This window comes from Zootermopsis nevadensis, unplaced genomic scaffold (genome assembly GCF_977971745.1).
Source record: "Zootermopsis nevadensis isolate Lab colony 2312 unplaced genomic scaffold, Znev_1.0 Znev_ptg000007l, whole genome shotgun sequence".
NCBI lineage: Eukaryota > Metazoa > Arthropoda > Insecta > Blattodea > Termopsidae > Zootermopsis > Zootermopsis nevadensis.
This window is the reverse complement of record NW_028259139.1, coordinates 12,495,532-12,517,226: the sequence shown is the minus strand read 5'-3', so window position 1 is coordinate 12,517,226 and position 21,695 is coordinate 12,495,532. Positions and strand designations below refer to the sequence as shown.

At 38.7% G+C, this 21,695-nt stretch overlaps 1 long non-coding RNA gene across 3 annotated transcripts in view; it reads left to right on the top strand.

Annotated features, from left to right (window-relative positions):
* LOC110828938 (uncharacterized) overlaps positions 1-20,308 on the top strand; it is a 240,966-nt gene extending 220,658 nt beyond the window's left edge. Inside the window, exon 4 of one of the 3 annotated variants that reach the window (XR_015533937.1) lies at positions 20,150-20,308. This is a non-coding gene — a long non-coding RNA (uncharacterized LOC110828938). Of the gene's footprint in view, positions 1-2,212; positions 3,007-20,149 lie in introns of those variants that run through there. The other 2 variants (XR_015533936.1, XR_015533935.1) reach the window with 2 other exon arrangements.
* Positions 20,309-21,695: the final 1,387 nt, after the last annotated feature.

The window sequence follows — 21,695 nt, the reverse complement described above, 5'->3', positions numbered from 1 at the left end:
ACGCCTTTGTTTGTATTGCTAACACAAAATTTGCTGGTATTGTTTTGAACATTTATTTCTTGAAGGAGCGGTAACATTTTATGGAAGGGCGGTCGTTTAAACGCTGGTCAAATGTTTGAATGCTCTAGCCTGCTTTTCGTACAGAATGATTCCGACTTGGCATAGATTTCCGACTCATTATAATGCTATTAATGGATCGATTTAAGACGCAGAAACATTAATTTACAACTTTTCTTATGATATGACAAAATTCTATCAAACCCATTCACAAAATAATAGCAGTCCAACATGTTTCTGGCTACCGAAGCCCCTTACCGTAAAACTTTTGTTATTCTCAAACGCTTTTACCTGGTTTAAGGTAGGAAACAAAGACTAGAAAATAATTTTTAACTTTGAGATCAGTTATGTTGGCAGACAATAGCGCCAGAAAACAAAATTCCCCAAAAGTTAAAATTGAATCGTAATTTTTAAATTTAATTTAAAACTTTATAGTTAGTAAAGAAATGTCCGCTTGGAACCCACAGTTTAATTACCATGTTCACAACAGCTCGCCATTGAACAATATCCTGCGCCAGCTTAATCCAGACCGTGAGATAACGATGTCGAAAATTTGCAAGGGTTGAGATATCACGAACGCTCTAATATAGGTTCCACTATAAATTTATTTGACTGAAACGCATGTTTGTAAATCTGGTCAAGGAGTTTGTGAGACGGATTCCATCTGTAGAAAATTGGGGCCCGGTTAACGATATGTAATCTGCGTTGAAAGCCGATGTCCATCTGCACCTTTAACAATACGAAGTGAAACCTAATGTAAGTTACCATCCTGTGGCGCTGTGTCGTTACGCAAACAAGCACTTTGCTAATGAATGAATGGGCTAAATGTGGACAGACTCAAGTTTCGTAACAGCTCCGCCCGACTTAACACAAAGTCACTTGCAACTCAATAGACTGTGGTCTAATTTACTCTGATTATGAGAGCCCTAGATCTTTGACCTTATTCTGACGGCTGTATACTTGATTAATCTTGTGTCTCAAATCATCTGACTGCGGGTTAAACACCTCAGAAAGTTAAGTAAAGTGTTTTGAGTTATGAGTGTGAAACACGTGTGCAATGCTCCACTTAGAGGCTCGCAGCTTAAGTTTTCATTGGATTTTTTCATATGATTCACGTCAAATTTCACTGTAAATAAAATGTATCCTATTGCGCTTTTCAAGTTAAAGAGGAACTGAAAAATATAAAGAGAATTTTGGAATGCTTATATATTGAAATTAAAAAAAAATATTTAATAATATTCATCTCCTAGGTTATGAATGCCTGGAGCTATACCTCAACTAATCAAATCTTCAGAATGATTTAGTGGAACTAATTTCCGATGTTATAAGACGAACTAAGTTTATTCTCGTATGTGAGCTGTTGCTGTGTTCAAGAGAATTGGAGGTGGGAGAAAATTATTAGTGCGCATGGATATTTTTCTTCCTTTCAGTCAAGATGTTTTGGGCGTGAGATTTACGGGCAGAAACTAAAGGAAGAGAGATCTAGTTTGATGCGTTCCGGTTACATGAAACTGTCCACGTGTTTCTCTTCACAGATGATGGAGAGTGTACTGCTGGTAGTATGCCTATAAAGGGGATGGGCAATTTTCTTGTACTACGGTTGTGAAGTAAATTATTGTGCAAACTGTGGAAGGGAGAGAATGAACTCCTCTTCAAAGGAGAGGCTGTGGGTGTGAACATAAGCGTACAATCCCATCTGTTACAAGGCATGACACATGCTGTTTTCTTGTACCTCAGCTCCATAAACCATGCCCATAACTAGACGTTCTCTGTACCAATACATAAACACTGAGAGCTGAGTACTTCGTTACATCACAGGGATAGAACCTAAGTCTATCAGTCAACTTGACCGGTTGTTTCACAGGACAGATATTGAACGTCGCTGTTTTATTTGTAGAGGTTTAGTGTTGAATAAAGTGGTAAGGTGATTGTAAATCATAATCATATGTAAAAGAACTAGATGCTGGATGTTGTGGCCTGTTTCGAAAAATTATCTTAGTCTGCAGATGCTCTGAGGATAATCACGAAAAACTCCCAGCTCTCATATGAAGTGTAACGGGGACTGCTTTACTTTACAGGTCTGAAAATACTCTGGTACTGGGGCAGGTTTCTTTACATGCAATAGGATGGACCAGCCGAAGTAATAATAAATTAGTTTCAGGCATTGTCTGGGACATTCACTTCTGCATGGACGCAGTTATAATCAACACAACAGAAATTGCATTTGCCGTGGATTGCGAGCCACATGTTGAATACCAAACCAGTGTCGTCGTGTAGTGTGCTGGGTGGACATAAGAGTCGCTGTACTTAAGATGAAGAAGAACGTTTTAATGGAGGGAGGAGAAACGTTCATTATAATAGGTGTATTAAATTAAAAAAACCTTAAATAATACAAAGAAAGGAAACCTGATCTGTCAGGCGGAAGCCGTTGTGTGTTGGTGACTTATTGTAAAAAGAAGTTTCTTTGTAAAATATGGTGAGTGGTGTGCATGGGAAGCTGGTAGCCTTTCTCAATGAGCGTTATGCAGATTTAAAGGTATCGTCAGTTTATATAAGCTTAAGTTCAGAAGCAGACGGCTCTAAATGCACTGTTTCCCTATGTAGACGGTAAAATCACTTCGTGAACTGTTTTATGTTTCTGTGCTGTAAACTAAAGTACAATTGGATTAAGAGCTTTCAGCCCTTTAGGTCTTGTTGCAAAGACATTTTAAATTTATCATTCTCGTTGTCGGTCTGTTCACTGTGGATTCTCCAACACATAAACACAGTATTTAATGTGTCTTACTGACTGGCTGACGAAGTAACAAACTGCCTGGCTTGTCAACGACTCTCGTTTTAACACTGCTTACAAAAGAGACCGCTGGAGGACTACGTCCTGAGCCAGTTAAGTTAAATCAAACTTATCTTATTTACAACATTGTATAATCTTGTACGTTGTTAATCAACGTTTCGAAGGAATATATTGCTTCCATCTACAGGGTAGTAATTAAATATTTGTTTTTGGAAAGTGGGTTTTGTGAGAAAGGTCTTCTTTCATACCAACCTAGACCTTCTTTCTTGTCGTGATACTTGCGTGTACTCAGTAGTTGATTTAATGCAGCCTCTAGTTTCCCCTGAAACCCTACTGTCGTACTGATGAAGGCACCGCCTTCGGTAATAACAGGTGAATGTCGTTTGTGTGTTAATGATCAGGCCGTTTCCTCGTTCTATTCAGATTCACAGTTCGTGTCCAGAGGGCGTCTCATTGATTGTGGTTCAGATACTGATCTGCCTTTTAATCTTGTATTGATCGTCTTCATGAAGTCTGACGCTCAGGACGTTCCTACGGACTTGAAACCCAATCACCGGTTAAATTTAATTCCGGAACACAATCCGTCCCTTTTAGTTTCTCTCCTGCTACACGGCTCACTGTACAAAGTGATGTTACATTCACAACAGTTTCCCAACCAAAATGTAGTTTCCACTTCTTGTTTCCCCATTTCACCATAACAGTAGTCATGTTCAGTATGCTGCAACCAGCTCAGTCGGTAAAATGACTTACTAAGATCTGAACGATCCAGATTTCATTACCGGCATGGTCAGCGATTTTGTCCTCTACCGGTGTGCGCAAATCGACTGTGCGGTCACGAGTATCGAGAGCTTCTTATTCCAGGGTTAAAACGGTCGGAGTGTGAAACTGATTACACCATCTAATGCCGATGTGTTTCATATTTATAAATTTACCTTCAACTCCCCTAACTAACTAACTAACTAACCCCCTGGTAGCAGAACCCACAGGCTCAACACCGACAACACCAAAGCCCGCAACCGGAGACGATCCTGAGACAAATCCATCCATTTGCGATCCATAACGGCCCACCTCCTTAAGATCCATTTTCATATTATCCTCCTATCTCCTTCTTGGTCTTCCCAGTGGTCGTTTTGCAGAAGGATTTCCAACAAAAATTCTGTATGCCCCCATTGCCTCCTCATGCGTACTACATGTCCAGCCCATCGGTGCCTCCTAGATTACGCTATCCTCACTATACTAGGTGACCTGTACAATTCACGCAGCTCCATGTATGTATGTATGTATGTATGTATGTATGTATGTATGTATGTATGTATGTATGTATGTATTATGTATTATGTATGTATGTATTATGTATGTATTATGTATGTATGTATTATGTATGTATGTATGTATGTATGTATGTATGTATGTATGTATGTATGTATGTATGCATGTATGTATGTATGTATGTATTATGTATGTATGTATGTATGTATGTATGTATTATGTATGTATGTATTATGTATGTATTATGTATGTATGTATTATGTATGTATGTATGTATGTATGTATTATGTATGTATGTATGTTTTTTGGATCTCACAATAAATAGCGATTGGTTTCTTAAAATTGAACAGAGTGATTCTTCAAATTTATTTAGATGACTAATGAAAATGTTTAAATATTACAGGCATGTAGCACGATATTTACTTCGGTCTTCATATGGTTGATGCGCTTGGTTTCGCTTCTTAACTCTCCTGAACTCATCTGTCTTTGTCGCACACGAAGACGATATCCATTGCGTACATAGACCACTTTGCTCCTGACACCGAAAACCACACCTATATAAAAAGGACACGATTCATGAATCAAAAGCCACTCTGCCTGTAATTCTTGTCTCCTACAACCTTTGTGGAGGTTGCGATGGGGGTGGTGATGATGGAGGCGACAAGGACCTCGGAAACGTCGGTAAACTTCTATCACACTATACGACACTACAAACCAGAATAGAGTCATCTTTGTACTCACCGCCGAGGTGTGTATTTTCTTCAACCCCATGTCGATGTGTGGGGGTAATTTCAGTTTCCTCTTTGACTTGATTGCTTAATTGTCATCACCTGTACCCACACACACCATTCTGCTGAGGTAATGGACCTCTCAGACTCTAGTTCCAGATAGGAGTGATTTAAAAAGCATCTACATTTCATCTTTCTTACGTATTTCTATGCCATTTTACGAATAGTTTCAGAACAGGCGAAAAGCCATCTAAGTCCACATTTATAATTTATAATTAAATTATCTGTTAGGCATTCGTGTTAGCAACCCACCTAGTTGACGTGACCTAACCTTAGGAGTTAATCATCTTATATATGTTTACAAATATTTTATTTTTTAAAGTGTAATGTTTAGTGATCACTGCGTTTCCGGTTGTACATTTCCGTGTTGAGAACCATTCTGAAGTCAGATTTAATAGATCATGTAACAGGGGAATCCTTTCGGCAAAAGTCTTTCACTTTGGAACATTTTTCGTATTGGAATATAATTTCACTTTTACTCCAGAAGGTAATTAGAAAATGTCTATAAAATTAGTTTAATATACGTTACTAAACGCGAAACACAAAAAAAGGGCGAACAATGTAACTTATGCCCTTCTTCCTCTTTTCTCGCATCAATGACGCAATCTTTTAGTCATTCAACGGTCGAAACAAATCCAAATGAGATCCAAATATTTTGTAACAAAGTAAACTAAATTACAGGTTAACAAAAGATAATCACGACCTATATTCCAGTTTTTGCTTTTAAATCACATATAAAATCACCTTCAAATCAATCACATGCGTCAACTAACCTTGTTGAACTTTATTGTCTCTGACAGATTTGTTTTTCATGCTATAACCTGTGCATCGTAAAATAAGCTGAATTAGCCGTCTACACAGGGCACTCACATACGTTTTGTGCCCAGCACCGACTGTACCCCCCTCCCCCTCCAAAGCCAAAGAACATAGCTGCAAGAATTCGGTTTGTCCGTGCGTGCTTTGAGTGGCTGTTCTAGACGATCAATCATGCAAAGTTTGTAAATGATATCAGGTGGGGTCCTCTTACTTCATTGCTTCTAATGCGTTGTTATAAAGCGTCTATAGGTGATTGTTATTGGTCAGATCGAAGCTTTCAAAGTGGGTCGTTTGCTCTTACTTCTAAACCCCTCCCCTCACTTTGCTCTCCTATATGGTGTGATGCTGATACGCGCTCCATTGAAGAATAAGAATTACATCCAAAGAACAGAGTGAGGTTGCAATGAGAGTTTATCTTGGGTCAGGCGTATCGTTAAATCTAGGATGTGGTGACTTGTCCTAAATTGGTCGGATAAGGGAAACCCATTTGTTTGTGTGTAAGATAGCATGATATCACAATATCATAAGTCCATCTTTGCTTTTAAAGTAAGGTCGTAAGACGAATGATGGAACCAGCTACGTTGCTGGACTTTGGGCTGAGGCATGTAGCGAAATGTGTAGTGGGTGTGAGGTGAATGGGCGAATGGTCTGAGAGTCCGTATTAGTAACAGGCAGCCCGGACCAATTTCAATAAGCAGATCTACAAATCTCGTGATAATCCCTTGCTTAGCATACTACAACTTGCTGTGAGCCTAACAATAGGACCTTCTGCATTGGTAATTCTGTCGTGACAGTGCACTTTGCATGTTCGCCGGACAAGCCGATGTTGTCGCTCTCAAATTCCTGTCAAACTTCGTTACGTGGTATAAATAATATGAAAAAAATACGTTCTTGGTGATGTATTTCACGTGCTTTTGACACGCAACAGCGTTAAGATATAACCTGATTTATGTAATTAAACAATTAATTATCTCAGTGGAGAGTCCTGGATTGAGAAGCTAATAGTCGCTCAACTAGGCAAAATATGGAACCGGAGGTTGCATTACCGGATCCTAACTAGAGTCACATGAATCCAACCGACGACTTTTTTATCTTTTATCTCTTAGACACATTTTAGTATTATCCTCTCATTGTTCCACGGTGGTCTAGCGGTTAGAAGGCTGGCCTTGTAATCCTGGGGTCTCGGGTTCGATTCTAGACGGTGCCCGAATTTATAACTTGTGTTGGGCAAGGCCGTGGTCTAGGCATCACGGAGTTTTCCTCCGGGGGCTTACCCGGTTTCTCCGTGGCATCCCAACAATTACTCCATTCACACACAGAAGAAGGCAATGGCAAACCACTTCTGAATCATCTGCCAAGAACGTATATGAACAGGTCCCAATCCGAGAAAAGGATGGAAGGATCCTGTTCATATGGACCTGTCGGCAGACAGAACACTACAAATAAATAAAATCCTCTCATTAAGCCTGTCTTAAAAGTAAGTATTCTCTACCCTTCAATTTATCGACCAAAAAATTTGGAAACAATTTCTTATGTATATCAAGCGCGCTACATGCCCTGTTGTCTCAAGATAACAGTTTATGGAATCTTCCATGGACACTGTAATTGGTACAATTGTAACCTGATAATTTAAAATGATAAAATATAATCGATATCGTTAATATTACCAGTGGTACGTTTCTAATATGTGAAAAAAACTTTGTTACAGAAACGTTGCCTCAGTCATTTTGGTGAAGGGAACAGTGAATTTGTTACATAAACCACAATAATAAGATGGCGCCCATTCTAGCACCTTGTCCCGCTGACAAGAGGTCTCTTTGTGTACCGAAACCCAGCATGACGCATGCGCCCCACGCTGCCCGAGAGCGGTCCCACTCTAATAAGGGGGGTCGTAGGGTCAACTGCACAGTGGTTACTATTGTACATCTTGAGGCCAGGCATAGGACAACCCCTTGAAGGGCAAGACCACCAGACTTCGTGACACATTAAATTTATGGTGCGTGTTTAACACTTTAATTCTCAGTGGTTACTATATTTACCACCAACTTTAACAGTCGATAACGCTGCATTTTTGCCTGCATAGTGTTTTGATGAGCCGGTTAAAGTGGCCGCACGGTCTGAGGCGTGGACCTTGTGCGCCTGGACACTGGGTCCGTGGGTTCGAATCTTACACAAGTCATCGATGTTTGTCCGCGTCTTTTAAGTTGTTTACAGGTAGAGACCCTGCGACGGGCTGATCACTCGTTCAAGGAGTCCTACCAAATGACCAAATAGATTAAGTAACCTCCGAAAGAGGCTGCCACGAACCACACTGGGTTGTAGAGACACAGATTATGACAATGATGATGTGCGTATTTATGCGTTTTGTATGACTATCAATAAACAGCGATTATTTCTACAGAGTTAACCAATTTATCTTTGTGATAGTGAAGTGTTATGTTTTTCTTTGTCATACGGACTGAATACTGAAAAAAAATACTTCGATGAACTTCTTCTTCATAGTGTTAATAACAGTGCGTCCTAAATTGTCCTTAATTTGCGTATTCCATGTGTTGAAAATAGTATCTCATCCGCTGGTACAGCGTCATAAATAGACGCTTACATCAACTGATAACAAAACTTGAATCCAATATAAATTACTCAAACTTACATATTAGATTTCCAACTTACCGATGTTTTTTTTTTTTATAATTTCTCTTACCATTTTCAGGAGTCGTGTTTGGAAGGGGCTTTATGAAAGTGATTAGTCAGATGTTCTGTAGCCGAGCAGGTTAGCATAACGGTAACGGTCCTAAGGGTTGGATAGTGGGCCCGTTAGCCGCCCAGTTGAATTTGGGATGTAACCTGTTATCTAAGTAAGGTGTTTTATGGGTTAGTGCTGTTTCTTCGGACAAATGCAGGGATAGTATCTTTAGACAAGACACCATCATCGCCTTACTTAATATTCATAGACCTAAGTCTAATCCTTTATCTACTTCAGCTGTGAGAGATCTGAGGTTCTTACGGCGGTGAAGTTGTCGAAGTTGGTCTTCTGGCTTGAAACACCGTGTAGACTCATCAGAGCTGAATTTCTACGAGTCTACAAGACGTCACAACCCAGGGCAATATTATCTACTTCAACTCTGTAGTCTAATATAACAAGTCATGTTTCCATCAGAGTCGTTATTGTGCCATCCAAACTTATGTAAAATTTACATATGTTATTTAATGATGTTGTACCGTTTGCTTCACAACACATTCGAGGTACGTTTACTGTCCCATAATTTGTTTATACAGCCGAGAAAAGCTCAATGTATCTCGGGACAAACATGCCTCGACCGGGTTTCAAACCGGTAGCTCCATAATAGAAAAGAAGAATTGCGAACAGCCGACAAGGGGTGGTCTTTTTGCATAGGGGTTTGAACCTGTATATTAGAAAATGTTCAACGGGGACTTTGTCATAATTAAATATGATTATGCAAAAACGAACGCCTATGTTTATCAATAGGAACAGTTGACAATTTCAAGTAAATTCTTCTTACTGGGACGATGTAGGGATCTTCCGTTCAATGTTATCTGAAACAGAAAAGATGAGGAAGAACATTCCAGAGCCCTTTCTCTGAAGTTACAAAATATATGTTGCAAGAAGAAACAATACAAATAAAACAGAACAAAGAAGTTCAAGATGAATAAATGCCAATTGCATTGACAGAATGACTGTCTTTATTTTTCATTCAGTAACAATTAAATCAACTTTCTGTGGTATCTTCCACAGGCATCGATATTATAATAACGCGGTTCCATTATTTCTATGCAGCCACGAACTCACTGTTATCACTGAGTTGCATCTCTTCTTACTGGTTCTGTCGCGCAGGGGTGTCCAGGTCCTTTCCGGCGAGGGAAATTGGGCCTCTTGTAAGCAGGTTCAAAAGGGCTTCTTCAAACTTACAAAGGCGCTGGTCTGCACAGAACGAAATAAGCCACAAAATTAAGGATTTCACTCTTGCACTGACCACAGAAACACTTTCTAGTAACATGAAATAAATACAGTTGATATAGGGAGACTGTTTGTATGCTGGGAAACAATACATAAATACAAAATTTAGTCGTGGTATATTCTTGAAATATTCCACTGTTAAAGGTATGCGAGTATAATATTAAATGATCTGTGAAATAAATTATGATGATGTTCACAAGATAGGCTTCTGTGGTGGGATTTTATCATGATGGTTATGAACATTCGGTTTTATAAAGTGGGATTCTAGTTACTTAGTTCTTGTGCAATTTGGTTGTCAAGTTTTTTAATACGGCAAACATTATAGAAGACGAACTGACAGTTAACGTGGGTTTCATGTTAATGCTTCAGGGAAAGTGTTCATTCATCGGTCAGTATTATGAAAATTCCATCAAATGGATACGGCACCGTATCAGGTTATAAATTAAGTAACTCCAAGAAGCAAAGTCCATCTTGGGAAAGTAATAGTCGTTCAGACAGTTTTGAAATATAGCGCACTTTATGGATCCGGAAGTTTCTTACCGTACAAGAGCCCGCCAGTCGCCTCCATCTTGAGCCATTTGGATCCACTTCGCATAATTACACATAGCTTCATTAATATTATTATCCGATCTACACACGAGTCTTATGAAATGTTTCTTCCCTTACACAACAAAAGCGGTCGAAAATATTGTTGAAGAAACAAAAATTGGACATGCTTCACTTTTGTCTCACTAGTATCAAGACCGTGAAAAGCAATTCTGGAGTTTGTTTGTTCATCCCTACTCAACTGCAATCTCTCAAACAATGGAGACAATTTTAGTCACGGTTTAACTATCTTCTTTTTATTTATTCCGAGCATTTCGTATTCATAGTAATAATGATAATCAACGAGGCTGTTGCCCTTAGCAGCCAAACTTCGTAGCGATTTGTCAATGGGCACAGTATTCGTACCACTGTACGATGGCAAACAAATGTCTTAGGGACGTGATGATTCCAAGAACCCCATGGAGGTTACCTTATACAGAGTGTACCATCTGAAACTAAACCCAGCAATAGTCAATGTATGACACAAAAATTAAATCAGAAACATTTCCGTCCCCATGTAATAGACTCTTCCACCATCAAGGCACTCTGGTTACTAGGCCGCTGGTCATCCGAGTTGCGCAGTAGCTATGCAGATACAAACATGGTGTATTCCCTATCAGAACGTTTGTTTAATTTCGAACATTACTTTGAGTCGTTTGGTGTTGTTCGTGAAGAATTTGGCAGTTAGTATCCTGACAAGGAAGTACCGAATAAGACAACAAATACACCGACTGGTAACACATTTTTGGCAAGTGGTCATCGAACGACAGAACAGCTGGAATTACTGCGGTACTGATTGCAGGCAGCGAAATGCTGCAACAACGGAATAAATCTGCAAGAATTCAATTTTGCAATTTTTTACCTTTTGTACGTGAAGGTGTTCATATGTAGTAGTTAGGGTTGCGTTTTAATTCGAATATTCTGTATTACCACAAGAAATCACAGGGACGCATACAGAGATTCTGCCAAGAAAACTTCTTTAATTTACTCTAGTATTATATAGTAATCGCTGTTTGCCATTAAGATAAGCCTGAAGCACTCGTATGTTACAAATTTTTATTTGTAACTTTTTATATGTTTACGTATCCACGTGTTAATTTATTCTAGATACAAATTTGTGTTTGCAATTGTACTAGAGAGTCAGAAATGATTTGTTTTTCTGTTTCGTTAAAATATTCACTGTATCCGAAACTTACGAAATTCTACGAAATAATAGGATATTTGTATGGCTTGCAGAATAACATTTTTGTCCGAAGCCACTTTTGAAACAGTTTTTAAAATTCGGTAAGATCTTTGTGTTATATTTAATTGCCACACAGTGTCCTCGCTGTAAATATCCGATATGACAATCCTTCCGTTGAACCAGTAGTTATGAAAAGGTCGCTGACAATACCGCAGGTAACTTTTCAAAAGCAAAATTCTGCGGTAATGAAGACGTTTGTTACCTATTTAATTTTAGTCATTTCTTGCGGCCAGTAACATTATTATCCTTCTTAAATAGATACTTCCATTATTAATTAACATCAAGCTAGATTTACGTATGCTCCATTAATGCCATGGTACAGCAGCACTGGATTACACAGGTTGTTTATCACGCATATGAGATTTCATCACAACGCGATTAGGAGTGTCAACCATAATGACTGTAAACTAAATCTTAATATTATAAACTTTATTGAAGGCAAAGATTTTTGATCAGATTGAATGAGAATAACATAAAGTTTGTTACAAAATGCGTTTTACGTCAATTTTAAAAAGCATGGGTTATATAACGATGAATTACATGTTGTTTATAAGTCAAAGGAAGTGATCGTGGCCTGTTTTAAGTAAATATAACTTTACCTACACTCATCTAAGTTAAATCTTGTCTTATCTTACGTCATCGAACCCAGTATAAAACAAATGCGTTAGCTAGCACCAAGCACACAGCAAGTACCTCAGAAATGTCGGCAATCTTCTACCAGATTTACACGGTACAACATCCAGAAGACAGCCATTTTCATGAAACGTTTTGTCTTCAGCTGTCATGCATTTGACCATCGTACTTCAATTAAGATTTAATTTTGAAAGAATCAATCATATAATTAACATTACTCCTTTTACCAGAACCTCATCCATCGCGAGGCCTCTGTCAGCACCCAACAGCAGAACAGTTTATGCTGTGAGCTGGATTCGAGTCCACAACCGTGGGGCATAGACCATATGGACAATGCAATGAACCGAATGTTCATTACTTAAAACAGATGAATCTGTGAGTTTTGTAGTGAATTCTCTGTGCCTCAGTGTTTTATATCTGGTCGACGTTTCGGCACATGCAACTGTCATGTGGCTCTTAAACTTCTCAAAGAGGACTCAAGGGTTTGGTTATGAAATAAATTAATTTCCTCAGAGCAGTCACAGGATACAGAATGACGAATCATAAACATTATAATTTATTTTTTTAAAAGCTTTATCCTGGTAAGTTGGTAGATTGAGGAACGTCCGATAAAGTGATAGAATCGTTTTAATCTCTCTTCATATAAAAGTAGATAGATTGATCTATGATGTTGGTGATGAGCCGGTATCTGCCACTCACTATAATGACAACCAGTCACTGGCTAGAGGAAGTCGCTAAGGTAGTAGACCAGCACACGCTAAGAGACTTACCAGTGCTGCAGCTTAATACTGCTCTATCTGGTTTACTTCTCGACCATTATACGAGAAAGGAAAGCAAAGTAGCCGTCAGCTCGAACGTGCTGTCCAGAAGATGACACGGTGTTCCTTACACAGTGCCCCCTGCTGTGTGACAGTATATTTCCGTTGACAACACTCATTGTGTTTATTCGGCGAGCTCATGTATAAATTTCGCCTACAACTTTCAGAATCTATACAATGATATTAAGAACAAAAATGTAACTCTAAAGAAGGGAGGAGGGTGTAATATAATAACAAATTTGCATCTGTGTGAAACACACCCTTTTTATTGTGTACGTACATGTGTGGGTGAAATACACGTTTGAATCTTTCTCTCCCGGATGTTAATACACAAACTATGGCTAATCATGATCCAAGTACTCAAGCTACTCAGTGGTTGAGTTTTTAAGCTTGACACATTCGCAGATTAGTTTCGCTATTTTATGTGTGTGACGAGGTTAACTACGTAAGTCCAACTCTGAGACACTAAACTAACACTAAATCATCTGTATCTGGCGGTAACAAGGCTCAGAGACCCTGTGGTGACACAGTGGCTATTGTGCGAATTAACTATTAGCTACTGCCACGAACTTCTAACCGCGCAGTCTGTGTCAATTTCGAAATCCGGGGCAAGACAGAAATGTTTCATGGACGATTACAAACATTTAAATTGTATATAATTAAGTCGCATCTGATGGCTTAGCAGTGATTTAATTTACTATATAATTATAAGGAGAGACTTGAGGTTCTCACGGAGTCAAATATGATGTCTATTTTCTTGGTTGTCGCGCCGTGAAGTCTGGTAGACGTTTACCGACGTTTCTGTACTGCTTGCTGCCTCCATTATCGTCATCATCTTTTCCCTGATGATGGAGGCAGCAAGGGCATCTGAAATGTCGGTAAACGTCTACCAGACTTCACGGCGCGACAACCAAGAAGACAGACATCTTCTATGTAATTCGAAGTCTTTCTTTATTATTGTTGTGTAAGTGTTTTGTTTAGTTATTCTTGGAAGTATTTTGTTCCATAATATCCCATCCATCGTCCCAAATTTAGTGATGAAACTACGGACTTGGTTTCGGGCGGTGTTTGGTTAGTATGTTCATTGAGAAATTATGTGACATTTCTCACTTCAGAGACCGATATATTGACATTAAACAGGACACGACCGCTTATCCACTGCCCTTTCCAATGGGCACCAAACAAAATTTGTAGTTGATACAGCGTCTTAGACATCCTTCAAGTCATACATGTATGTGAAGATGTTACCTCAGCACTACTTTCCCTTCGCGTCGCCGCGACCTGGATGCAGTGTAGCTATTTCCGGCTAAATTAGAACCCACTGTAATAACGGGCCCGGAGCTCCCACTCAGTGTTGTTAGCATCATTTAATAGGGAACACATCACTTACTCTGGCTTTAAACTATTCCTTAAATATTCATAAACCCGATAATTAATCCGTTTACTGGGGCTTCAACACACCTAAGGTCTTTCGTTACTATTATGGATTTACGCTACTGGGTTTGAGATGCTGGTCACGTGGTCGTAGTTTTTGATTCCATAAATACTGGAATTTATAGTTAGAATCTTGCTGTAGTCAGGGAATGAATTTCTCTATATAGCCGGGTAATACACACTGTGCTGTTGTCTCTGATATAAGGAATACTGTTGCCTGTCGGATTGATTAACTTTATTGAACCGACAGATTCTTCGCTCAGGTGATCAGGAAATTCCCTGTCTTTAGCTAAACCCAAAGCTCTTTACCGCGTTTATTACCTTTGTCGTACAGTTCAAGAAAATTAGTCTGCGAAGAAACTAAAATGTTAATTTTTATATATAAACCAACCAATATACAAAGAAATGAATTTTATTCCAGTATTTTTTATTACTCATTGCAGAAATATTCGTACCTAATACCTTCTAATCATGAATAAGCAATAATAAAATATTTTGTGAAGTAATTGCAACATATATGTGCTTTGTTGATAAACTTTTAAATTTATATCATATTAATTTCTGGTCGTTAGTCTGTTTTTCAAATGTGTGACCCAAATGTTATAAATGATTTCAAGAAAGCATGTCATTAGTCCCGTAAGAAGACCAAGAAACAGCAGGTAGAACGCCCCCTCAAGGTGCTCCAGGGACAGAACGCAGAAACCGTTTTTCCTCGGTGCTTTGTTAAAATGTTTGCCGAATTTCCTCCTCAAGTCATGAACCCATTTTTCAACAAGCCCAGAATGCTGTAGTCTCAAGACGATAGAGTCAATTCTTTGCCGTAAAACGCTGTTCTTTGTAAGGTACATGACCATGTGACCTTGCTGTATATTGTCTTTAAACGGTACATACAGTGGTTTCCCATTCTTCAAGTACTTCGTGTACGCCGAGAACTCAATACCAATTCTTCCTCCTGCAACTGCTAAATTTCGTTTGTAGGCCATTCTCTTTAAACACACATCAATATTTTTAGAATCACATCTTATGTATGATTTTAATATACGTTTATTACGTGGATCTGATGTGTCATTAAAAAAAGTTTCGAGGCCACTTTGGATACCTAATTCGATTCCAGATTCTAATAAGTCATCTAGATTATTTATGCGTGGTTCTTTTCCAGGATTGGCGAGGAATCCGATCAGTGACGACTGATAAGCAATGTTAATTTGGAGGCAATAGAAAGCCCACAACAAGAAGAACATCTGACATTTAGTGTGTTTTGGTTTCTTATAAACAGACTCCGACAGTATCATGCTTAGCGTGTGCATAAATATCAGAATGACATCGCTAAAAGCAGCCGCATCTTCACCATTTGTCGGAATTCTCGCAAGTGCCCAAAATGTTACCGATCCCAGGACGTACAATAGTAATACCAGTAACCAGAATGTTGGGTTAAATATCCTAATAAGACTTTTCCAACGAGGAATTTTTCTTTCGCCCGGAACAAACCATGTGAAAGCGCCTGTGAAATGTGGGCGTGTAGCGTCCTGAGCACCTAGTAGCTCAGGTTTTAGCCACTGTGCAGCAAAATATCCATGTACTTTAATATTGTTTTCTGCGATACGAAGTTCGAGCGTAAAATTTGTCTTTTCAGCCACAGTTTTCATTATACGTACTTCCAAGCCCTCGTCAAAGAACTCAGTAGAGGTATTTCCATCGGACGACATAACCATTGGGGCCCACTGCAAATATGCCATGGCCACCTTGCAGCCTCTAAGGTTAGTTATTGATTTAGATGGAAACAAATTAACGTTGTTCCTAAACCGAGCGTCTCTTATGCCTTCTTCTACTTCCTCCTCCTCCCATCTATCCAGGAGGGTAACGTCCACATTGTCACTGCAATTTCTATTCGAACCGTACGGGAAACAGGTAAGAATTTCAATAGCAGGGGGCCCGGAACTGGTCTCAGAAAATCCTGGTGCTGGTGTCATAAAAATTGCGTCTAATATATTTATCAAAAAAGAATGATTTAGCGCAGAACGGACTATCTTAAGCTGGCCTAATGTAGATGACGGGATGGCTGTTGAAACGATGATGAATCGGGCACGAGGATTCCACGACGGACTTGTAGAGAGCGTCTGTAGCATGCTATGCAACACAAGGTCTTCGTTGCCGGAGTCACCGTCATTTAACAAGAGAATGACTGAACCTGGTTTTGTTGTACTTTTCCTTGTTGGACGAGCGGTTCTGTCGTTGCCTAAAACAACCACTGGCAGGTTACCCGTGTCTTGCAATTCTCGAAGTACAGCTTCTCCTAATTTGCTGTGTAGTGTCTTGTTGCACCATGTATCAGCTGTTACTATTGCTAAGGGACTATAGTTTTTTAAGTAGGCGATGCCAATATTTACGATTCCCTTCAGCAGGTGTTTCTCGAAGTTATTGGTGTCATCTGCTTTATATGAAAGAGCAGAGATTCCAGAAAAGAACCACTGCGTTATTATCAACACATGAAGAATTCTAGCTTTTGTCATTATGGACCTGCAAGAGAGAAGAAATATTTACCTTCGGAAACATATTACACAATAATTGACCTCCCCCACACACACATATGAAACTATTTAATTCCTTAAATCAATTACTAGAAATATTAGTTTAGTACAATAAGGCTGGCCTGCTGTGGAGTTTACAGCGCAAAACAATTACTTGAAGACTTGTGTTGCATTAAAGAACGTCTTTTGAAATTCTGAGGGGCAAAAGTGAAAGCGGAGTTCGGTTTTCTTAAATTCAAGTTTAAATGTTTGTATTTATGTATTTGTTAAATATCAGACTGCATTGAACAAGTAGTGTCCTTGTAAAACTGATTATTTCAGCTGTTCAATATGTTCCCTGCCTTTTCTGGAACCTAAATTTTATTATTGTGTTTAAAAGAGCCCATCGCTATTAAATAACATAAAAAATATGTTTTTAACTCGTATTTTATGTTTAAATTTACAAAATAGTACACCACAAAAGTCTTTTCGATCCAAATAACACTTTAAATAGTTCGGTTTTAAATCTAGTACGATGTACAGTGCAAAGGGTCTTTTTGTCTCAGAAGCTAGCAACACCGACAGACGCTATTTCCATAATACTCTATTCCTAGTTTAAGTCAACGGGCCTTTAACATCACTGTTTCTGAGAAAGTCAATTAATGTGGACATGTTTCTGAAACTAACACTCCTTGCTATAAATTTCCTTCTTCACTAAGAAAACACATTTGTGTTCCTGTGGCGAGTTCCCATACCACACAACCACATAAATAATATCTAAATAAAATACATTTTATTCTATAATATTTATAATAAGTGCGTCGTTACCTTCCTGTCGGCACTGAAATTTGCCTTTGATGAAAGTGAGACCGCTCCTTTCTGAATCCTCAGTATAAATGCCTCTGAGCTAAATGATTTGTCACGACATTCAGTCGTATGTATGAATGCTACATGTTGATATCGGTATATTGTAACGAGGTAATTTGTCAAAATCGATAAACATTAGGTGCAATTGAAGACAAATGAACTGACAGCGTTCAGTTTACACAAGTCTAACGTGACGTGGAATGATAATGTACAAAATTAAGGAATTTACACAGATCATATAAATCACTAAGTCCATATATGAAGATTTCTGTCTTTTGGGTTGTTGCGCTGTGTAGTCTGGTAGATGTTTACCAACGTTTCGGAGGTCATACTGCCTACGTCATCAGGGCGATGAGTATGAAGATTTCTGTCTTCTGGGTTGTTGCGCTCTGTAGTCTGGTAGATGTTTACCAACGTTTCGGAGGTCATACTGCGATCGCCCTGATGACGGAGGCAGTATGACCTCTGAAACGTTGGTAAACTTCTACCAGACTACACAGCGCAACAACCCAGAAGACAGTAATCTTCATACTCACTGCTGTGAAAACCTCAAATCATACAAGTCCATATATACGTTCCTGGGCATACGTTTAAACACCTTAATGTTCTGTTACTTTGTAGAAATTGGTAATTTACGAGTTGTTTTAAAATGTTTCAGAGAAATATAATAAAAATATACCATTATATAGCATCTCACAAATCTATCGAAATGTAAACAGCGAAGTGTTCGAGAGCACATCTTCGTTTCGTCTCCTGTTGGTGATTCTACTTACTTTATGTTCAAGTATTTTGTATGATTCTCATTTAAACAGCAATAATTTTATTAAACAGCATTAACCGACTAATCGCTGTAACGGTGATGTGTTATGCTTTCTTTGTGGTACGCAATGAATGTTAAATTATTATTTGTAGGATATCCAGACTAAATAACTTATAATTAATATTGATTTAAGGAAAATATGTGGGTATCAATGAGACATGAATTAATAAGGAGCCATATTGTTTATTTTGATAAATAATTCTATTGGTTCTTTACTAATGGGAATATCTATTTTGTCATCAAGAAGCAATTTAGCCACTGAAATGTCGTTTTATTCATTCTTAGAACAATATTACCACACAATGAAGATAGACAGTCGTATTGAATAACCAAAATTTGAAGATGATTATGGAATAGAAGACACATCAAAAACTAATTAGGCCTGTGGAGTATTGCCATCGCAGTGGAAGGCGGAATCATAGACAGTTTATAAATCATAAAGTAATGCAAGCTTAATTTTGCCGGCTGCTTTGTGTGGATGTGAAACTTAGTCTTTCGCTCTAAGAGAGTAACACAGATGGATAGAATATTTATATGTGTGAAAGAGACAGTAACAGATGAAAGGAGGAAAGAAATGTAATGAGGAATTTCATAAGTCGTACGCTTCACCAGATGTTAGTAGGATGATCATGTCAGGGATAGTAAGGTAGACGGGGCATGTATTAAACATGGGGGAGGTAAGAAATACTTGAAAAATTTTAGTCGAAATCCTACAAGGAAGATGATACTTGGAAGACCTTGGCGTAGATGGGAGCATGATATTAAAATGAATTATAAGAAACAGTGTATGAGAGTGTGGACTGGATTCAGGTGGCTCGGGATAGGGTCCACTGGCGGTCTTTTGTGAATAAAAATTATCTCTCAGGTTCTATAAAATATGGAGAATTTCTTCAAAACCGGAATGACTTTATGACGTTAAAATTTACCTCTACCGATGTAATGTTTCGAGTAGTTTTCACGAGAAACCGTCCGTTTGTTAAAAAGTTCCTTGGTTACTTTTCTGTAGATACAATTTCTGTAGCTTCTGATAGTCGGTGTTGTGTTTTGTACAGGAAAAAGAGGTGCATAAGATAAACGTTTTGTACTACTCAAATTCTGACGTGCTCGGCAGATATTCTGACGCCATGCACGTTCGGACATTGGCAGAACAGATCAAGGAATTAAACTTTTTTGATCATGACATGAACAGTATATTATTAAAACAACCGATATTCGTAAATGTAAGCTACTACAACATTAATCTGTGTTTAAAGCCGTAAATAAATAACAATTTATTGAATATAATAGTTAAAAATTCGATAATAATCTATAATTCTGATAGTAAAAGGAGTTAAAACATATTTCTGTTAATGTCCTAGAACAAAGACACTTTTTAAAGAGACGAAAATACAGAATCAGAAACATTGGGCCTTTGTCAATGTTTTGTTCTGAACAGAAGCCTGGGACCTGGTGTTCACTACGTCATAACTATGGATAACCTTACTTTGCAATGGTTTCTATAGTATGATCGTAATAATATTTATGATGATTATTATGATTATACAGACAACGTCACGTACCGGGATTTTTTTCCAAACGCCATCAAGAAATATCCTATCAGTGATGAACTGGATGTAATGAGTGTTGAATAGGAACGTGATCTTGTGAGCTGTACTTTGTCAGAGGGTCAAACCACTACGCTGATGGAAGAAGATGCAGTATAAGAGGGGAGTAAGTGTAGTTTACTTCTTGTTTTAGTTAATAGCGAAGGTTTAAATTCGGCTCAGCATTGAACAACTCAGACTGCAATTTAAAAGTTAACTTATTTGTTTCTTCTTGCCCCAGGATTGAATTTTTCAGAGCCAATTCTGGGCTCATCTTTCCATCCACTACCTCCCTTGGACGTGTACGCCATTTTGGAATCTTGTCTTCCTGTGTTTACCTACTTGTTGTCTTCAATGTGAATGGTTATATTTGTATGTTATCAGCACATCTTCCGAATGTATGTCCTGAATGTCACGTGATAGGATGAGTGACTATTGGCGTAATGCGACGATGGTTCCCGGCAACCAGGGGAGCGAACGGTCGCTGAATTCGTGACCTGGGCCAAAGAGAAGGAATACAGCTCTAGCCATCGCTTCGCTCTACAAACGCACAGTGAAAGTGACGGTGGTGGGGTATTTTAAATGACTGGAGTCCCCGTCGACTTCCTGTTAAAAAGAGCTTCTTAACGGTATTATAAAACACATTACCAAGTTTTTTCATCATTTGATGGCGTAATCTTCCGCTGATTGTTTACGCCTTATTTTAGTTTACGCATTTTATTTTTTTCGCATGGTTACGGAGTAATGGACCCCTATTAAAGTCCAAAAATCTCACAACCGAAACAGCACTGTGCAGCGGCTAACGAATGTGACGCAACTGTGGCGCTGTCTAGTATCCGGTGGACAGCTGTCAAAACTAAACACTACTTGGATCATTTTGTAAAATATAAAATGTGGGGGTCTCACAACGGTTAAGTTGTTGGTAGCAGTGTTCTGAGTTGCGATGCCTTGTGGTCTCGTAGGTGATTACCAACATTTCGGAGGAACATGTCGTTACCATCTTCAGGAATGTGACCCTACATGGAAGAATATGTAGAACGAGTCTCTTGCCACCACAGAATGGCGCATCTTCTGGTTGCAGATGGAGGAGACGGCCTTCCGGTAGGGAGGGTAGCTGAGAGTACATTGAATAAGCTGTCTCGGACAGCCGACAAAAGGTAGCGATCGAGATTCCTGTTGTATCGTAGACTAACAGCCCCTCACTGCTGATAACTATGATAAACACGGATTATTAAGGTAATAAATTCTTCAAAAACTGTCTTTATTTAGTGCAATTTAGGAGGAAGATATAGCTGCGTCAGTGGGACAGTTCTTTCGTGTGTCTAGTTCCAAGAACCGCCACATGGCGTCGCACAAGGTGAGGCCCGGTACAGCTGCACTGTTATTGGAAGTAAGGGAACACAGAACGGCTTCGAATATGAGACTTTTGTTTCAGTATCCCAGTACATGCACCACCGGGTTGACATCGATACAGAGCTGAAGGAAACAAAATGTGAATTTTCTCGCTT